This window comes from Cynocephalus volans, chromosome X (assembly GCF_027409185.1).
Source record: "Cynocephalus volans isolate mCynVol1 chromosome X, mCynVol1.pri, whole genome shotgun sequence".
NCBI lineage: Eukaryota > Metazoa > Chordata > Mammalia > Dermoptera > Cynocephalidae > Cynocephalus > Cynocephalus volans.
In genome coordinates, this window is record NC_084478.1 from 33,796,507 (window position 1) to 33,812,790 (window position 16,284).

Here is a 16,284-nt window from a genome sequence, read left to right on the forward strand (position 1 = left end):
GGCAGGGAAATGGGAAAACTTGCATTAGAAGGTGAAGGGGCTTCTGGAAGGAAAGGCACTGTCATCACCAAGCTTTCTCCCTGAGATTCAGGAATGAAATCTGTTAAAGTGGACCTGGGCAACAGAGAACAAACGCTGGGGGTAGGGAATGACATCAAGGACCCTGAAATGCAGTTACTATGGGGGTGGGGGACACTGGAGCATTGGGCTGGCTGCAGCTTTGAATCAGAAGTGGTATTCCTAGGTCTGGAGTATGTGACACCAATGAACTCATCCCAGTGCAGTCCTCCTGGGGACTGGCTTAGCCTGATAAAGTGGCCATGTGGATGGGTCCAAAGAGCCCAGGCCACTGGATTTGTTCTTTCTCATGTCACATGGTTTCTTAATCTAAATCCCTTCTTTGGCAGCTATAGTGGGGACGAGTGGTCCCATCAGCTGCAATATTCCCTGGGCCTGGTGGTCTGGAGGCCAACTGGTGGTGATTGTAATGTTCTCCAGTGTCAAGAGGGTGCTGTGAGTTCTGATTGCCACAAAAAGAGGTGGGGATTTTTAGGTTGAGATACTAAAATTCCCAGGGGATTCTTATCATATAAGAGGACATCAAGAGGGAGGCAATAGATGGACTTTAAACTAGTCAAGGCAGGTAAGGGCCTAAGCATTGCATTCTGCACAATACTGAGGAGGCCCTCACTTGATTTGGAAACCAAAGTCTGATACCCTAGTTGCACAGTGATACGGAACAAGAAAAAAATCGGCACAGAAATGTCTTCGTTGATATATTCTCAAATGCTAATGGAATACACTCTTACAGAAGAGGTCTCTGGATTTGATGTGCACCTTCATGTTATCTTTTTTTTGAAGTATGGAGATTTGGGGTCTTTTTAAATTGTGGTAAAAAAATAACATAAAATTTACCATCTTAACCATTTTTAAGTGTACAGTTCAGTAATGTTAAGTATATTCACACTGCTGTGAAACAGATCTCCGGAACTTTTTCATCTTGCATAACTGAAACTCTATGCCAATTAGACAACTCGCCTTTTCTCCCTCCCCACCAGCACGTGGAAACAACCATTCTGCTTTCTGTCTCTATGAATTTGAATACTTTAGATACTCTGTTTAAGTGGAATCATACAGTATTTGCCTTTTTGTGACTAGCTTATTTCACTTAGCATAATGCCCTCAAAGTTCATCCGTGTTGTAGCATGTGGTGAACATTTAATTTGGGGGGAAATTTCATACTGTTTTCCATAATGGTTGCACCATTTTACAATTTCATCAACAGTGCACATGGATTCCAGTTTCTCCACATTCTCACCAATACTTGTATATTTTCTGTTTTAGTTTGATAGTGGCCATCCTAATGAGTATGAGGTGATACCTCATTGTGGTTTTCCTTTGCATTTCTGTGATAATTTGTGATATTGAGCATCTTTTCATATGCTCGTTAACCATTTGTATACCACCTTTAGAGAAATGTTTATTCAAGTCTTTTGCCCACTTTTTAATTGAGTCATTTGATTTTTTGTTTTTGTTCAGTTGTAGGAGTTCTTTATATGTTCTAGATATTAACCCTGTATCAGAAACATGATTTGCAAATACTTTCTCTTATTCTGTACATTGCTTTTTTACTCTCTTGATTGTTTCCTTTGATGTGCAGAAGTTTTTACGTTTGATGTAGTCCTATTTGTCTACTTTGCTTTCTTTCCCCCATGTTTTCTTCTATGAGTTTTACAGTTTTGGGTCTTATGTTTAGGTCTTTTATCCATTTTCAGTTAATATTTGAATGATGTAAGATAGGGGTCCAATTTCATTCTTTTGCATGTGGGTATCCAGCTTTCCCAACACCATTGGTTGAAGTGACTATCCTCTTCCCATTGAGTGGTTTTGGAACCCTTGTCAAAGATTATATGTGAGTTTATTTCTGAGCTCTGCATTCTATTCCATTGGTCTTTATGTCTGTCTTTATACCACACTATTTCAATTACTGTAGCTTTGTAATACATTTTGAATTCAGAAATGTGATTCATCCAAATGTGTTCTTTTTCAAAATTGTTTTGGCTATTTGGGGTTCCTTGAATGCTATATGAATTTTAGAATTTTTTCTCTATTTCTGTAAAAAATGTCACTGGGATTTTGATAGAGATTGTGTTGATTCTGTAAATTGCTTTGGTTAGTATTGGCATCTTGACAATATTAAGTCTTTCAATCCATAAACATGGGATGTCTTTCCATTTATTTGTATCTTCTTTAATTTCTTTCATCAGTGTTTTGTAATTTTCAGTGTGCAATTCTATCACCTCCTTGGTTAGGTTTATTCTTAAGTATTTTATTCTTTTTGGTGTTACTGTAAATGGAATTTTTGTTTGTTGGTTGGTTGGTTGGTTTTTATTTTATTTCCTTTTCAGATTGTTCATTGTTAGTGTATAAGAATGCAGCCAATTTTTGCATGTTGATTTTGTGTCCTGAAAATTTGCTGAATTCATTTATTAGTTTTAACAGGTTTTTTGTGTATAAAATTTTTAGGGTTTTGGAGAACAGATTTTTAAAAAGACAGCCTCAATATCAGAACAAAATATTGATGTAGGACTAAAATTATGAGTCTCTAAATAGTTCTTATGAAAGTAAGTTGAAACTTCACTACTGGGGAAGTTTGTCCAAATTCCAGTAACCCTGTAATTCATGATACCATCTATTTTTCCCCTTGAGATTAAAAAAAAGAGTAGACTAGTTGTATAATAGTTACCATTGTCCACTATATAATGGAAGGAAGTGGGCAGACTTTGTCAGTTAAGTCTGTTATGATATTCATGCATGTGACATTTTTGTTTTCAATGACATTTCTATTCTCTTACTCTTCTAGAGAGATTTCTGATAACTGTAAATACATTTTGCCATGCCACTGCAGAATACAAAACACTGCATCAGGGCTTCTTGGGATTTCTGATTACAGTGAGTAGATTATACATAGTGTTTCAGTCTCACAATTACAAAATACACAGTAAGAGGAGGTAGTACCAGTGAAGGAAGGGGTCTGACTTTGAGGTTCCTCTTATAGGCCAGTGCCAGGCATCTTCTAATGAGGCTCTTAGACATACCATGGAAGAAACAACTAGAAATGTGTTTGCAAAATATCATTGCAAAATAGGAATCTCTATTTCAACATATTTCTTACCTATGAACATTCTTCAGCTTGGAGATTGTTGACATTCTTGGAAGTAAATGCACATGCGGAAGAACCGAAAGCATTCTTATTTTGCTGCACTTTGAAAGATTTACTTTTACTTTGAAAAAGTATTCTGAGATATTGTATCTCAATCTTTTGGGAATTGTGGCAATATTATTGGGTTGATTTTAAACATATCCTCTTCTGAATCTATCAGAGTTCTTAGGTTCCAATATCAGAATCCTCTCTTATTAGCTTAAGGGGTTTATTCAAAATCTTACATAGCTTTCAGAGTCTCAGGGAGGGCCAAAGAGCCAGGCTCAGAGGCTACACAGCCAGGCACTAGACTAAACTAGACTAAACTAGAGAGGCAGGCAAAGCTCCCAACTGCTTCAGTACTTATGGTCCCAGATACACTCTTCAGCTCTTAATCCCTCACAACCAGCTCCATTCATCATCATTTAAAAAAAAAAAAAGAATTTGGATTTGAAAACTTTATAACAGTCTTTGATATAGTAGGCTAAGAAATTTCCTTTCTGATTGAGTCAGTTCAAATTAGGGCTTTCTGTTACTTGCAGCCAAAATGATCCTAACTGGCAGCCATCCTGGTTTCTATTAGTCTCGCTGGCAGGAGCCAGAGTTGAGCCACACCCCAAAGAGCCCCTCATAGAAGTTCTGTAGGCAAAGAGGGATAATAAGGAGCTCTCCAAAGGGACTGTGCCTGAGAATGAAGAGACAGACATAGACAAATATAGGTTAGTGTCAGTCATCCATAACTGGTTTGAGTTTGGTGTGGCTTTTGATCACCCCAGAGGCTGCCCTGACATGCTGATCTCTGAAGGAAATAAATGCTCAAGACTGGAACCCAAGCTGCCCAGTGAATGGGCAACAGATTGAAAATCACCTCAGAGCTGATCCAAAGAGAAATCAGGGGAATCCTTTCCACAGAAGAAACAGCTACACACACTGTTCATTTACTCTCTCCATTTCTTCATGTAGTCACAGAAATTATCACTTATGTAATTTAAAATACAAGTACCATGTTCATCTGTTAATCTGACTATGGAAACATTAAATCTAATGCCACTCACCACCTTGGAAAGAGAAATAGAATTAGACTCCAGACTTCAAACTTCCAAATCAGCATCTGTGCCCTATAGTGTGTCCATGGAAACCGACTTCAGGTTAAGAGTAGTTTAGTTATCCATCCATGATGTTTGCAGAGGTTTCACAAATGGATGTGTTTCCATTATCGAAGACTTGCTGGTCAGTCAAATAACAGATCTTTGTGGGGGAGGACCTGGTACCTGGAAACGCACTACTCGAGTAAATGACAAAATCTTCTGTTAACATTTGACCAAACAGCCCTTATTTCCACTGGGATCAGAGATAACTGCCTTTCATTAGCTTCCCAGAAGTGCAGAAAATGATTTATTTGTGTGGTGGCCATGGAGGTGCACTTCCTAGATCTCCCTCCAAGAAAAATGTGCCACTGAGCTGTGAGAGTGCAGTTGGCTGTTAGCACCTTAAGCCAACAATGGGCTATGGTGGGGGATTAGGGCCTGGACATCTTTGCCCAACATGGGCAGTCCTTGCTCTGGTGCTCCCATGGGGTTGGCCACGACTTTGCCAGAGCTGCATCTGGTCTGAAGCTCTCCCTGCCCAATTCTGCTTTCCATGGCCCATGCCCATATTTTCTTTTAAAAGTGTCAGAGCTGCATCATGGTCTGAAGATTTTTCCTACCCACCCTTTTTATTTCTTACTGGTGTTACTTCCCCCCTCTCCAAATAAATCTCTTGCACTTCTGTCTCATCATCTTCTTTCTCGAGGTCTCAACTGACATAATTTGTTTATCCATTTTCTATTCATTTCCAGAAAAAAAATTGAGATTGTTCTTTCCATTCCCTCACAGCATGGTAGAAAACTACTTTTCCTTACTCCCTCCGTTTCAGTGAGTGCCCAGGTCTGGGTTCATTTCTTTTCTCTGTATCTCAAGTTCTATAAAGTGGACTCCAAATGCCTGCCTTGGGTTTTGTTGTGAAATACTATATAAAACCACTTTGACAGGGTACGACACGGAAAAGAGGCTGCTGCTTAGGAAGCAGGTGTGTTCAGTCAGTAAAGGTAGCCCAGCTAGGTCATCACCCACCTTTAGAGTCACAGAACCTCACAACCAGACAGACCCGAGAATTTTGTTTAGTCGTTTTTACTTTCTTTGGGTCTCAGAGCCCCAAATGAAAGCTAAGGACCCTCTTCAAGGGTCAAGTTTTAGTTCAGTCATCTTTTTTTTTTTTTTTACTGTACTGAACAACCTTTTAACTTCAGCACCTGGAACATAAAATAGTGGTCCTGCATGTTTAATTGTTATCATAAGAAAGAACAGACACCAGGTAGAGAAACCCTTTTCTCAGCAGGAACAACATTATATCTGCATAGCTTTTGCGATCCCTGGAATTAATAGCTACTAATGCTCCTCTATCTCAAATCTTGTCAAATTTGCCAATATTTGTTATGGAAAGATAAAAAAATACTGCAACAGTACCATGAAATATTCGCTGAATAACTCTTACATACTTTGGCATCAGGAATTTCAGTGACTGGTTCTTCTGAGTAAGAAAGTTTCTGCTCCATAAAAAATTCCCATATCCCAAGGTCACTGATTTCCACACCAACTACACTGTGTCCTCAGTCTGCAAACTGTTTTATCTCAACTGCTTTTCTGCAAAGAGGAAAAAATACCCTCAGTCCACTCTTGCCTTTAAGAAAAGTATACAAATGCTTCTTTAATAGCCGATGTCTTTGTTCTTTATGAAATGCAATTTCACGGTTCACCCACTAGTCTTGCCACTCTTCCAGTTAGTACTTGGCTTCTCTGTACCTCAGTATTGAGGTTCTCTTTAATATCAAGTAGAGTTCTTGCAGCATTCATAGTTTCGTAGACGCCTTTGTCTCACAAGCAGATGTCTGCAAAGTGGTTCTGGGGCGTCTGCAACTGGAACGGGCCTTAGGATGCTTGTGCTCACAGCAGGAGGCTGCAAAGCAGCTGGTGGGTGCAAAGAGATCACAGAGCGGCCAGAGAGGAAGCAAGCTCAGTCATCTGCAGAGCACCATCCGTGGACCCCAGATTAGACACACGGCATTCTACCTAGCCAAGCCAACCCTCACTTTGAAGAGTAGGAGTGGGGACCTAACGAGATGGGATGATTTGTACAAAGTCTTCCTACAGTTCGGATGGGTGGGGCTGGGAGGAGGTGGGTCTGCTCCAGTCTGTCAAGCAGGGTTGAATTAAAAAGACATTGTCAGTGGGCACAGATGTCACCGCTAGTCTCCCTTTGCTAATTCATCATGAGGAGGATGAGTTTTACATTCACTCCCTTAGCTTAACCTGACCCTAACTAACTCTGAGACCTTGGGCAAACCATACAACCTCTCTGGCTTCGGTATCTTCACCTCTAAAATCCCTGAGGAATTGAGCTCGAGTCTAATAATAAACCATCATTTATGGAGTGTTCTGTTAAGTGCTTTATGTGCACTATCTCACAACCACGCTATGAAGCAGAAACTTTCATTAGTTCCATTTTATGGATGAGGGAACCGGGCCTAAAGGGATTCAAAACATTGCACAAGGAGGTAAAATCAGAGCTTCCATTTGAACAGAGCACTGGCTAACTCTAGGGCACTTGCTCTTAAATCTTGCCTCTCCATCGTCACAGAAAATTCCAGCTTTAATACTCTATTATTCTGTGATTCAACCTTGATACTTCAGTGGGAATTGAGTGCCCTGTTTGTTTCTGAAAGACCTATAATTGCCCACTGAACCACGCGCTTTCTGGTCTTGGCCCAGTGTGGTGTAATGACACTTGTCCCTGTTTAACAGGGAAGAGTGTGACGATTAATGAGGTGATGACTGGTAAGTGTTTTGAGTCTGTTTAATAAAAGCTTGGTCTCATGGGCTTCCATATGAGAAAAGAATGATTTTTAGTAGGAGTCAGAAGCTGATGGGCCCTCACTAGCAAAAAGCATTTTGTTTTTAGATGGCAGTCTCTTAAACCAAGAGCTATCATTTTGTTTAATGATTTCCAACCTGAATAAGCAGTATAACAAGTGAGCCTCAAAATCAGTTAGTCAACCAAAAGGCAAACATTTTTGTAACCAGGAGATAGGGGAGCTTTACAGCCTTTAAACAATATAATCTGAGTGCCCCCTGCCATTTTACCAACTGGCAGCATAAAATACACGCGTTTTAATCATTATACTGTGATAGTTGGAACAGCCAGCTGATGGGAAGCTTAAATCTAGTTTATTCCTGGGGGGAAAGAATAAGCTTAGGACCATGTGGCATGCTTATTTTATTTATATGTTTTCAAATTGACTGCAAGGGATTAAGAATTTAAACTCTATAAACATCGCAGTCAAGTAACACCCTCTCCTAAAAATGATGTGCTAAGACCACTGAAAGATACAAACAGGGCCCGTGGAAGAGAAGTCAAGTGCAGGGGCCTGGCTTCCAGCTGTCCTCATGCTCAAAGGAGCCAACCACACATGCTTTGGGCTAGACCCTGGTCTACTAACACCAACGCCATCATTGCTTTACACATTTGACGCTCCCCATGCCCCGATCGCCATTGGGTCTCTCCTGCTTTCTCTCTCAAGGCAACTTGAACTTTCCCTTATAACCTTATCTATAATGTTTCATGATTATTTGTTAATGTCTGCCTCTCCCACCATGCTGTCAACTCCATGTAGTAGAGCTGGTACCTAATGCAGAGTCTGGCACACAGTAAGTACTCAGCAAGTAGTTGTGGATGTGTGTGTTCTTGTGGGGAAGATCTGCCACTGCATTTGCACCCAGGCCGTGCTTCCCACGGGCTGCTCCCAGCCAATGGCTGAGCGGGCAAGGGTCAGGTACTAGCGCAGGCTATTCCTGGGAGATGCGGGATTCTTCCAATGGGCCACTCTGGCTCCAGGCCTAGCCGAGACTTTCCCGCAGCCCCCTACTGTTCCTGCCTAGTCTTGCTTCCTTCCCTCTCTCCTCCACAGGGGTCAGACTGGCATCTGACAGCAGATGGCATGGCCATCTGAATGCACCACCCTGCATTTCTCTGCTCCCTCCCCCTGAGCTCTTCACAGACACTTCCCCCCGTACATCTCTTGCATGTCTAATCCTGTCTTGGCCTCTGCTTCTTGGAGGACCTAATGAATTAACACAGCTAGTCACCTAATCTCTCTATGGCTCAGTTTTCTCACCTGTTAAATGGAGCTCAAATAACTTCCCTTTAGGGTTGCAGTGAGGATCACCATAAATAACTTCAGAACAATGTCTGTCACCTTGCCACACAAAAGCTATTATTAATTCCCAGCTTTTTACCTCCATGTTGCCCACTCCTACCCCTTCTCACTGACACTGTCTTTGTTAAGGTGTCTTGTGGCTCTTCCCTTCAGGTCCCAAGGTATCCATTAGCTTGATGCCCCCCACCCACCACCATTCACCTGTGTGAATATACTAATGATAGCAGCATTATAGATCATGGGTCCTCTGTGCAATAACCCGTAAGTCAGTCTATCGATGGAATGACTTAAGGAAATGATGGCATATCTTTGGCCTCCTCTTAAGTACCCTTTTTGCCTCTCTTTCTGTACCTATCCCCTTAATGGTGGGAGAAATAGCCTTTAGCTGTCTCTTCCCTGCCCCCAATAAAAACCTATTGTCGGCAGGGGACATGCCATTTGGGGCTCTTCCTGCTCTACTCTGTATATAGCTGCCTAGTCCTCCTGCCCATAGAGTGGACCTGCCCTGGGAAGTTGGGGGTCAGAGCAGTGAGGCTCCCAGCTCCTTGGCTCTGGCTGCCTCTTCACTCTGCTCTGGCACTTCTTTTGACGCAGTCCATTCCCAAGTGCCTCCATTGTAGACTGGGCCCGAAGCTCTACTCCTTGCACCAAAATGTTTGGCCAAATAGAGTGGGGCTTGCTTATCCCTCAAAGCACACAGGCTTCAAGCACAGTACATAGAAGGATCTGTTTGGTAGATGGATATTCTTAGTATAGGCAGGTGGTGCACAAAGTCAACCCTCTTCTCTAGTGCTGGAGGCCCTCTCTTGTCTTATTTGCCCTCCAGACCTCTCTGGGCTGGCCCACAGCAGCTCAGAAGTGGCCTGATCCTTTAGGACAGACCTGGCATTAATTTAACTTGACTTCTGAGCTAGGGCTAAACTGGGTGTCTTGGCTTCATTCCTAACTAAATTTAACTTTCCTAACCTTTTGGAACCTCCCTGAGAACCCCCAGCTCTGACCCTTCCTTTCAATATTTTCTCTTACAGTGTTGCATGTTAGAGCCTCAAACAACATTTTACAAAAGCCATCTTCCTGTGTGTAGCCCCAAAGCCCAAGAGCTCCTTTACAATGGATTGGAGATGGCCCCAAAGAGTGCCGAAGAGGCTGCCTGGGCTGTTTCTCTGCCTTTGATAACACACTATTTCTAAGGCCTTCAAGATCCTCATGCATGGGTTCACTGCCCTACCCAGTGTTTGAGAAACAAAAAGTTTAAAAACAAAGAATAATGAGAGAGTAAAAATGTTTATTCTAAAAATTCAAACCATGAACAAGCCCAGGTAGCAGACATTGTGGGTGCCGCACTCATACCCCTTGACCCTCACCATTCCCATGCAAGCCAGTAGCCTCCTCTGCCAAGGCCCTGTGTCTCTCAGAGCTTTCTTGGCCTTGCCCAAGCATAGGACAGGATGGGATATAAATGTCCCAGGAGTGGTTCTCAACCAATGTGGCAGAATTTGGTGTATAACTGCTCCATTTTCCTTTACCCTAGGCTGGGACAACGCTAAAGTAGGTTCTACACCATTATCCAGTTGCCCCAGTTGCCCACACTGGGAAGCCGCTTACTAACACACCCTGTATTGGTTTCTTCCCTTCCCTCTTTCACATCCCCACTTCTCTCCCTGTGTTTCCTGGGTCCATCTCCCAACTAAACTATTCACACTCAAAGTCTTGTCTCCAGGTCTGTTTCTATGGGAAGCCAGTGTAGAACAGCCCATATACTAACAATGACCATCACAGAATGCACTGTTCTCTGAAAAACAAACCAAAAAAAAAAGCCTTCCCATTGCTTATAGCAATGAACTCCAAATTTTTTGCTTATGTACCCTCGTTAGCACATACCCCCATTATATGTATACTTGTTTATTTATAAATGGTGTGTTATCATTAGCCAATATATTAAGTCACAGACTAGGCCTTGGGCAAGCGGTATATCCATATTTTCAGTAGGTACCTGAGTAATTTTGAATTGTTTGAACAAACCTTTTGTCAGATCTGAATGGATGATCATTGTTTTTCTCTTCTCTTTTCTGTACAGGTTTTATTTATGCACAGAGCAGGGAGGGGGCTCAGTTCTTTCTGTCCGCAGCTTTCCTCATGGCAGCCGGAATGTTGCTCAGCTCCTCTCACTTCCTCTTGGCACGGATATGTGTCCCTACCCTTTTCTTGATGAACTTAAGGGCCCATTTGTCCTTGGAGACCTTGAGCAACTTCACAGTGCACCGCTCATAGATAACAAAGCCACCACAGCTCAGAGCATGTCCTGAATGAACTCAGTGTGTTTGGCGAGGCGGCAGTAGCTGGGCCTTGGCTTACTTGTGTTCTTGGTCACCTTGTGGCCCTTGTTAAGGCCCATGGCCATGGGGTAGCACAGAGAGACAGATGGTCATTGTTTTGACTTAACTGTGGCAAGCATAGAATGTTGTAGAAGAAGGAGAAATGCAGCATTTGTTGCACTGTCAAAAGGAGAAATCTAACATTTTCTGGTTGTTTGATTTTTCTTTCCTCATCAATATTATTTTCAAGTGGGTTTTTTTTTTTTTTTGGTGTGGGATTCTTCAAAGTCACTGGTTCTTTTTGTGAGGCTTGGTTTTATTATGGATTCTAGTGTCTGTAAACACACTTTAATCAGGTAGAAGAAAACTGCAATGTGTTGCAAAATGCTGAAGGCAAATGAGGCTTATCATCCCTTCAGTTGAGGAACTCCCACTCTGTCTTTGAGATAACTCGAGTATTGTTCTTGTCTTGTGACTGTCTGATGTACAGATGGGGGAGAGCAGTGGCATCGATCCGTATATTACCTACTAGTTGAGGTTATTTTCTTTTCTTTAGATCAAAAATAAATACAATAGAAGTTATCGTCTTCTCTTTCCCAGTGGAGCATCTTGACCACCCTAGTTTGCTTGCGTCCAGTCCCCAACGCTCCACCTGTCCGTGCACCCACCTTCCTACCTTCCTGCCCCTGCCCAACCTCTCCAGAACACTCTGCTGCAGTCAGCCCAGACTCTCCCCTCCTCTAGCCCTTGATGTGTGCCCTCTTGCACCATTTGCATCTACGTTTTGCTCATCCTTCCTTTCCTGGGGGCCTCCTCCAAACTGTTCCAGCCCAGAATGATCTCACCCCACTCCAAATCCCTGGAACCATCTAGCCCTCACAAAGCATTTTTTAAAAACTCACCACCTACTTATTTGTCTCTAGCTGAGCTCCAACAGTGCCCACAGGCCAGGGTTACCTGAGCAAAAAGAAGACAGAGAGCTAATTGAAGGTGACATGGCTTTTATTAGATGGCACCAGGTCCTAAATCTCCAAACCAACCCATGGTCCCGAGGCGCCTCCTAGGCTCTTAGCACAGACAGTGTTTTTTGGCTCTGCCAGCATCTATCCCCTCTGGTCACTGGCTGGGGAGTGTAAACATTAATTGCTCTATGGCACAGAGGCAGCAAGGAAGCCATGGAGAAGTTACTCTGACTTTTAGCTGAGAGGACAGAATTGTGCCAGGCTCAGGGTTAGTTAGCCCACGTTTCTCATGCATTACAGCTTCTGTTCTGACTTCCCGGGCTGAATCAACACATTCATAAGATACTTTTTTTTTTTTTAAGTCCACATTTATTTTTTAAAATTTGATCCCCCAAAGCATGGAATAAACTTACTTTGCTTTTATAGTTTTATTAAGATATATTTCACATACCATATAATTCACCCATTTAAAGTGTACAGTGTTTTTTAGTATATTCACAGACTTGTCAGCCTAATCTGTAATGGTCAGTTTTATGTGCTCTGGCTAGGCTACAGTCCCCAGTTATTCAATTAAACACTAATCTAGATGCTGCTGTGAAGGTGTTTTGTAGATGTGGTTAAAGTCCATAATTAGTTGACTTTAAGTAAGGGAGGTTATCCTGGATAAGCTCTGTGGGCCTGATTCAATCAGGTGAAAGGTCTGAAAAGCAGAGTGGAGGTTTCCCAGAAGAAGAAATTCCAGCCGTGGATGCAGCTTCAGCTCGTGCCCAAGAGTACCAGCCTGCCTTTCCTGACAGCCTGCCCTATGGATTTCAGACTTGCCTCACCAGCTCCCACAATTGCATAAGACAATGACTTACAGCAAATCTCTTTATACGCCATGCTAGCTATATATCTCTGGTTGAACTGACTGATATAAACCCACTTTAAAAATAAAATAAAAACAAAGTTCTACTTTTTTATAGGAGCCTGATTTTCTTCCTTAGGATTTCTTGCAATCTTCTTCCCTTTTGCCATGTGTTCTTAGGGGTATTTCTACTTCCCTCCTCCCAAGGACTAAGTCCTGGATGTAATCTTGATTGTAGATAGGTGCAATCAAAGAAACTTTCGCCATCACCAGAATAGTTTGTTGAGAGTATATTTGCAATTTGTCCTATTGTAATTTTCACTAGAATGTTAATTCCACAGGGGTTAGGATTACTGTGTTCTTCTTACTGAGCTATCTAAAGAGCCCAGAACTGTGCCTGACACATAGTAGATATTTGCTATGGCTTGAATGTTTGTCACCTCCCAAACTCATGTTGAAAAATAATTGCCACTGTAACAGTGTTGCCATTGTAACACTTTAAGAGGTGATCAGGCTATGAGGGCTGTGCCCTCATGAATGGATTAATGCTGCTATCTCGGGAGTGGGTGCTTTATAAAGGACAAGTTGTGCCCCCCTTTTCTCTCTCTCTCTCCCTCTTATCTTCTGCCATGTGAAGATGCAGCAAAAAGGCCCTTGCCAAATGCCAGCCCCTCGATCTTGCACTTCCCAACCTCTAGAACTGTGAGAAATACATTTCTGTTCATTATAAACTACCCAGTCTATGATATTCTGTTATGGCAGCACAAAATGGACTAAGACAGCACTCAATAAATATTTGTTGAATGAATGAACGAATGCCCACAGAGATGTTGTAAACTGCTTGAAAAAAGGAGAAGGTCTCCTTTTACACCCTCCATAAAAGCTAACAGTGCTAGGAGCACAGAAGGTGCTTGTGGTAGATTGTAAAAATGGCCACAAATATTCCCTTCTCTTAAGAACTGGAGTCTACTTCCCCATCCCTTAAAACTGAACTTAGCTATGTGAATTGCTTTGGTCAATAGGACATGAGCAAATGTGATACAGGCAGAGGCTTGAACAATGTTTGAATATTGGAGCTTCAGCTTGGAACTCAAGGATCATCATGGGAACAGCTCTGAGGTAGTCTACTGGAAGGTAAAAAGCTACATGGAGGAGAACCAAGGCATCCCATCTGAAAGTCTACCAACCACCAGATATGTGAGTGAGAGCCACATATCTAGGTCATCTAACCACCTGTCAACCTGCAAGCTGAATGCATACACATGAGCCAGCCCAGACCAGAAGAACCGTTCAACAAACCCACCAAATCATTAACAAGATAAAATATTTGTGGTTTTAAGCCACTAAATTGAGATTATTTCTTGCACAGCATTTGATAATTTGTACAGTGGTCAATGAATTTCCAAGTTCAGATAAAAGATATGTCATCTCAGTTCTTAATTATTGTGTGTCTGCTATATGCCGGACAGACAATATGCTCTGTGCTTGGAACCAAGAATACGAAGATTAAAAAATGTGGTTCTGCAAGCCTCCTTATATATGACACCAAAAGCATAAGCAACAAAGGAAAAAAATGCATAGATTGAATTTCATCAAAATTAAAAACTTCTGTGCTTCAAAGGACACCATCCAGAAAGTACAGTAGATCCTCCTTATCCGTGGTTCCACTTTCTATGGTTTCAGTTAACCATGGCCAATCGTATTATGAAAATATTAAATGGAAAATTCCAGAAATAAAAATCCATATGTTTTAAATTGTGCACCATTATGAGTAGCATGATGAAATCTTGTGCCATCAAGCTCTGTCCTGCTCTGTCTAGCACTGGACATCAACCATCTCTTTGTCCAGCATATCCACACTGTATACACTACCTGCCCATTAGTCACTTAGTAGCCATCTTGGTCATCAAATCCACTGTCATGGCATCACGGTGCTTGTATTTAAGGACCCCTTATTTTACTTAACGTTGGCCTCAAAGCACAAGAGCAGTAATGTTGTTACAGTTATTATAATTGTTCTATTTTATTATTAGTTGTTGTTAATGTTTTACAGTGCCAACTTATAGATTAAATTTTATCATAGGTATGTACGCATAGGAAAAAACATAGTATGAATAGGATTCAGTACTATCTGAAGTTTCAGGCATCCACTGGGGGTGTTGGAACATATCCCATGCAGATAAGAGGGGACTACTCTAAAAGACAACCCACAGAATGGGAGAAAATATTTACAAATTGTATAAGAGACTTGTATCCAGAATATATAAAGAACTCTTGCAACTCAATAATAAAAAGATAAATAACCCAATTAAAAATGGATAAAGGTGGGCCAAGCCCGTGGCGCCCTCAGGAGAGTGTGGCGCTGGGAGCGCGTCGACGCTCCTGCCGCGGGTTCGGATCCTATATAGGAATGGCCGGTGCACTCACTGGCTGAGTGCCGGTCACGAAAAAAGACAAAAAAAAAATGGATAAAGGATTTGAATAGACATTTCTTTCAAGAAGAGATGCAAATGGGCAATAAGCACGTGAAAAGATGCTTAATATCATTAGTTAACAGGGAAATGCAAATCAACTACAGACCACATATATGACAGTGATTACATAAGATTATAATGACTTTACCATACAGCCTAGGTGTGTAGTAGGCTACACCATCTAGGTTTGGCTAAGTACACTCTATGATGTTTGCACAGTGACATAATTGCCTAAAAACATATTTCTCAGAACATATGCCTGTCGTTAAGTGACACATGACTGTATTGTATTATATCCTGGAAATTTGCTGAGAGTAGATTTTAGGTGCTCTTACCCTCACCCCCCCCCCCACATGCACGTGCACACACACACACACACACAAAAGGTAACTATGACTATGTGAGGTGATATATAGGTTAATTTGTTTGACTGTAGTAATCATTTCACTATTATATGAATATCATAGCATTATGTTATACACCATAAATATAGACAATAAAAAAGGCCCATGTATAAAAAAAGAGAAAAAAGAAAAAATATTATTCTAAATAAAACCACAATGAGATATCACTTCACGCCTACTGGATGGTGTCTTAGTCCATTTTCTGCTACTATAACAGAATATCACAGACTGGGTAATTTATAAAGAACAGAAGTTTATTTGGCTCGTGGTTCTGGAGGCTGGGAAGTCCAAGAGCATGGCACCTTATTCCATGGCAGAAGGTGGCAGGGCACACGAGTGTGTGAGACAGAGAAAGAAATGTGGCCAAACTTGGCCTTTTATCAGGGGCCCACTCCGACTTTAAAGGCGTTAATCCATTCGTGAGGGCAGAGCCCTCATGGCCTAATCATCTCTTAAAGGCCCCTCCTCCTAATACTGTTACAATGGCAATTGTTTCCCACACATGAATTTTGGGGGACACATTCAAACCACAGCAGATAGCTATAATAAAAAAAGACAGAAAACAAGTATTGTGAGGATGTGAAGAAATCAGAGCCCTCATGCACTGCTGGGGGGAATGTAAAATGGTGCAGCTGCTTTGGAAAATACTCTGGCAGTTCCTCAAAATGAGACATGATTACTATCGCGGTATATTGCCTAATATGTTTACTTATTTCAAAAAACACTGTGCATAGAAAAATGCACAGTAATATCTGATACACATACAGTGTTTTATAATCCATTTTTTAACTTTAAAATAGATTGTGAGCAATTTTCTATGTCATGA

The 16,284-nt window shown here is 41.6% G+C and overlaps 2 pseudogenes; both read right to left on the reverse strand.

Annotated features, from left to right (window-relative positions):
• Positions 1-5,421: 5,421 nt before the first annotated feature.
• Positions 5,422-6,096, reverse strand: LOC134367846 (thiopurine S-methyltransferase-like; annotated as a pseudogene).
• Positions 6,097-10,564: 4,468 nt separating this feature from the next.
• On the reverse strand, positions 10,565-10,869 carry LOC134367717 (large ribosomal subunit protein eL36-like; annotated as a pseudogene).
• Positions 10,870-16,284: the final 5,415 nt, after the last annotated feature.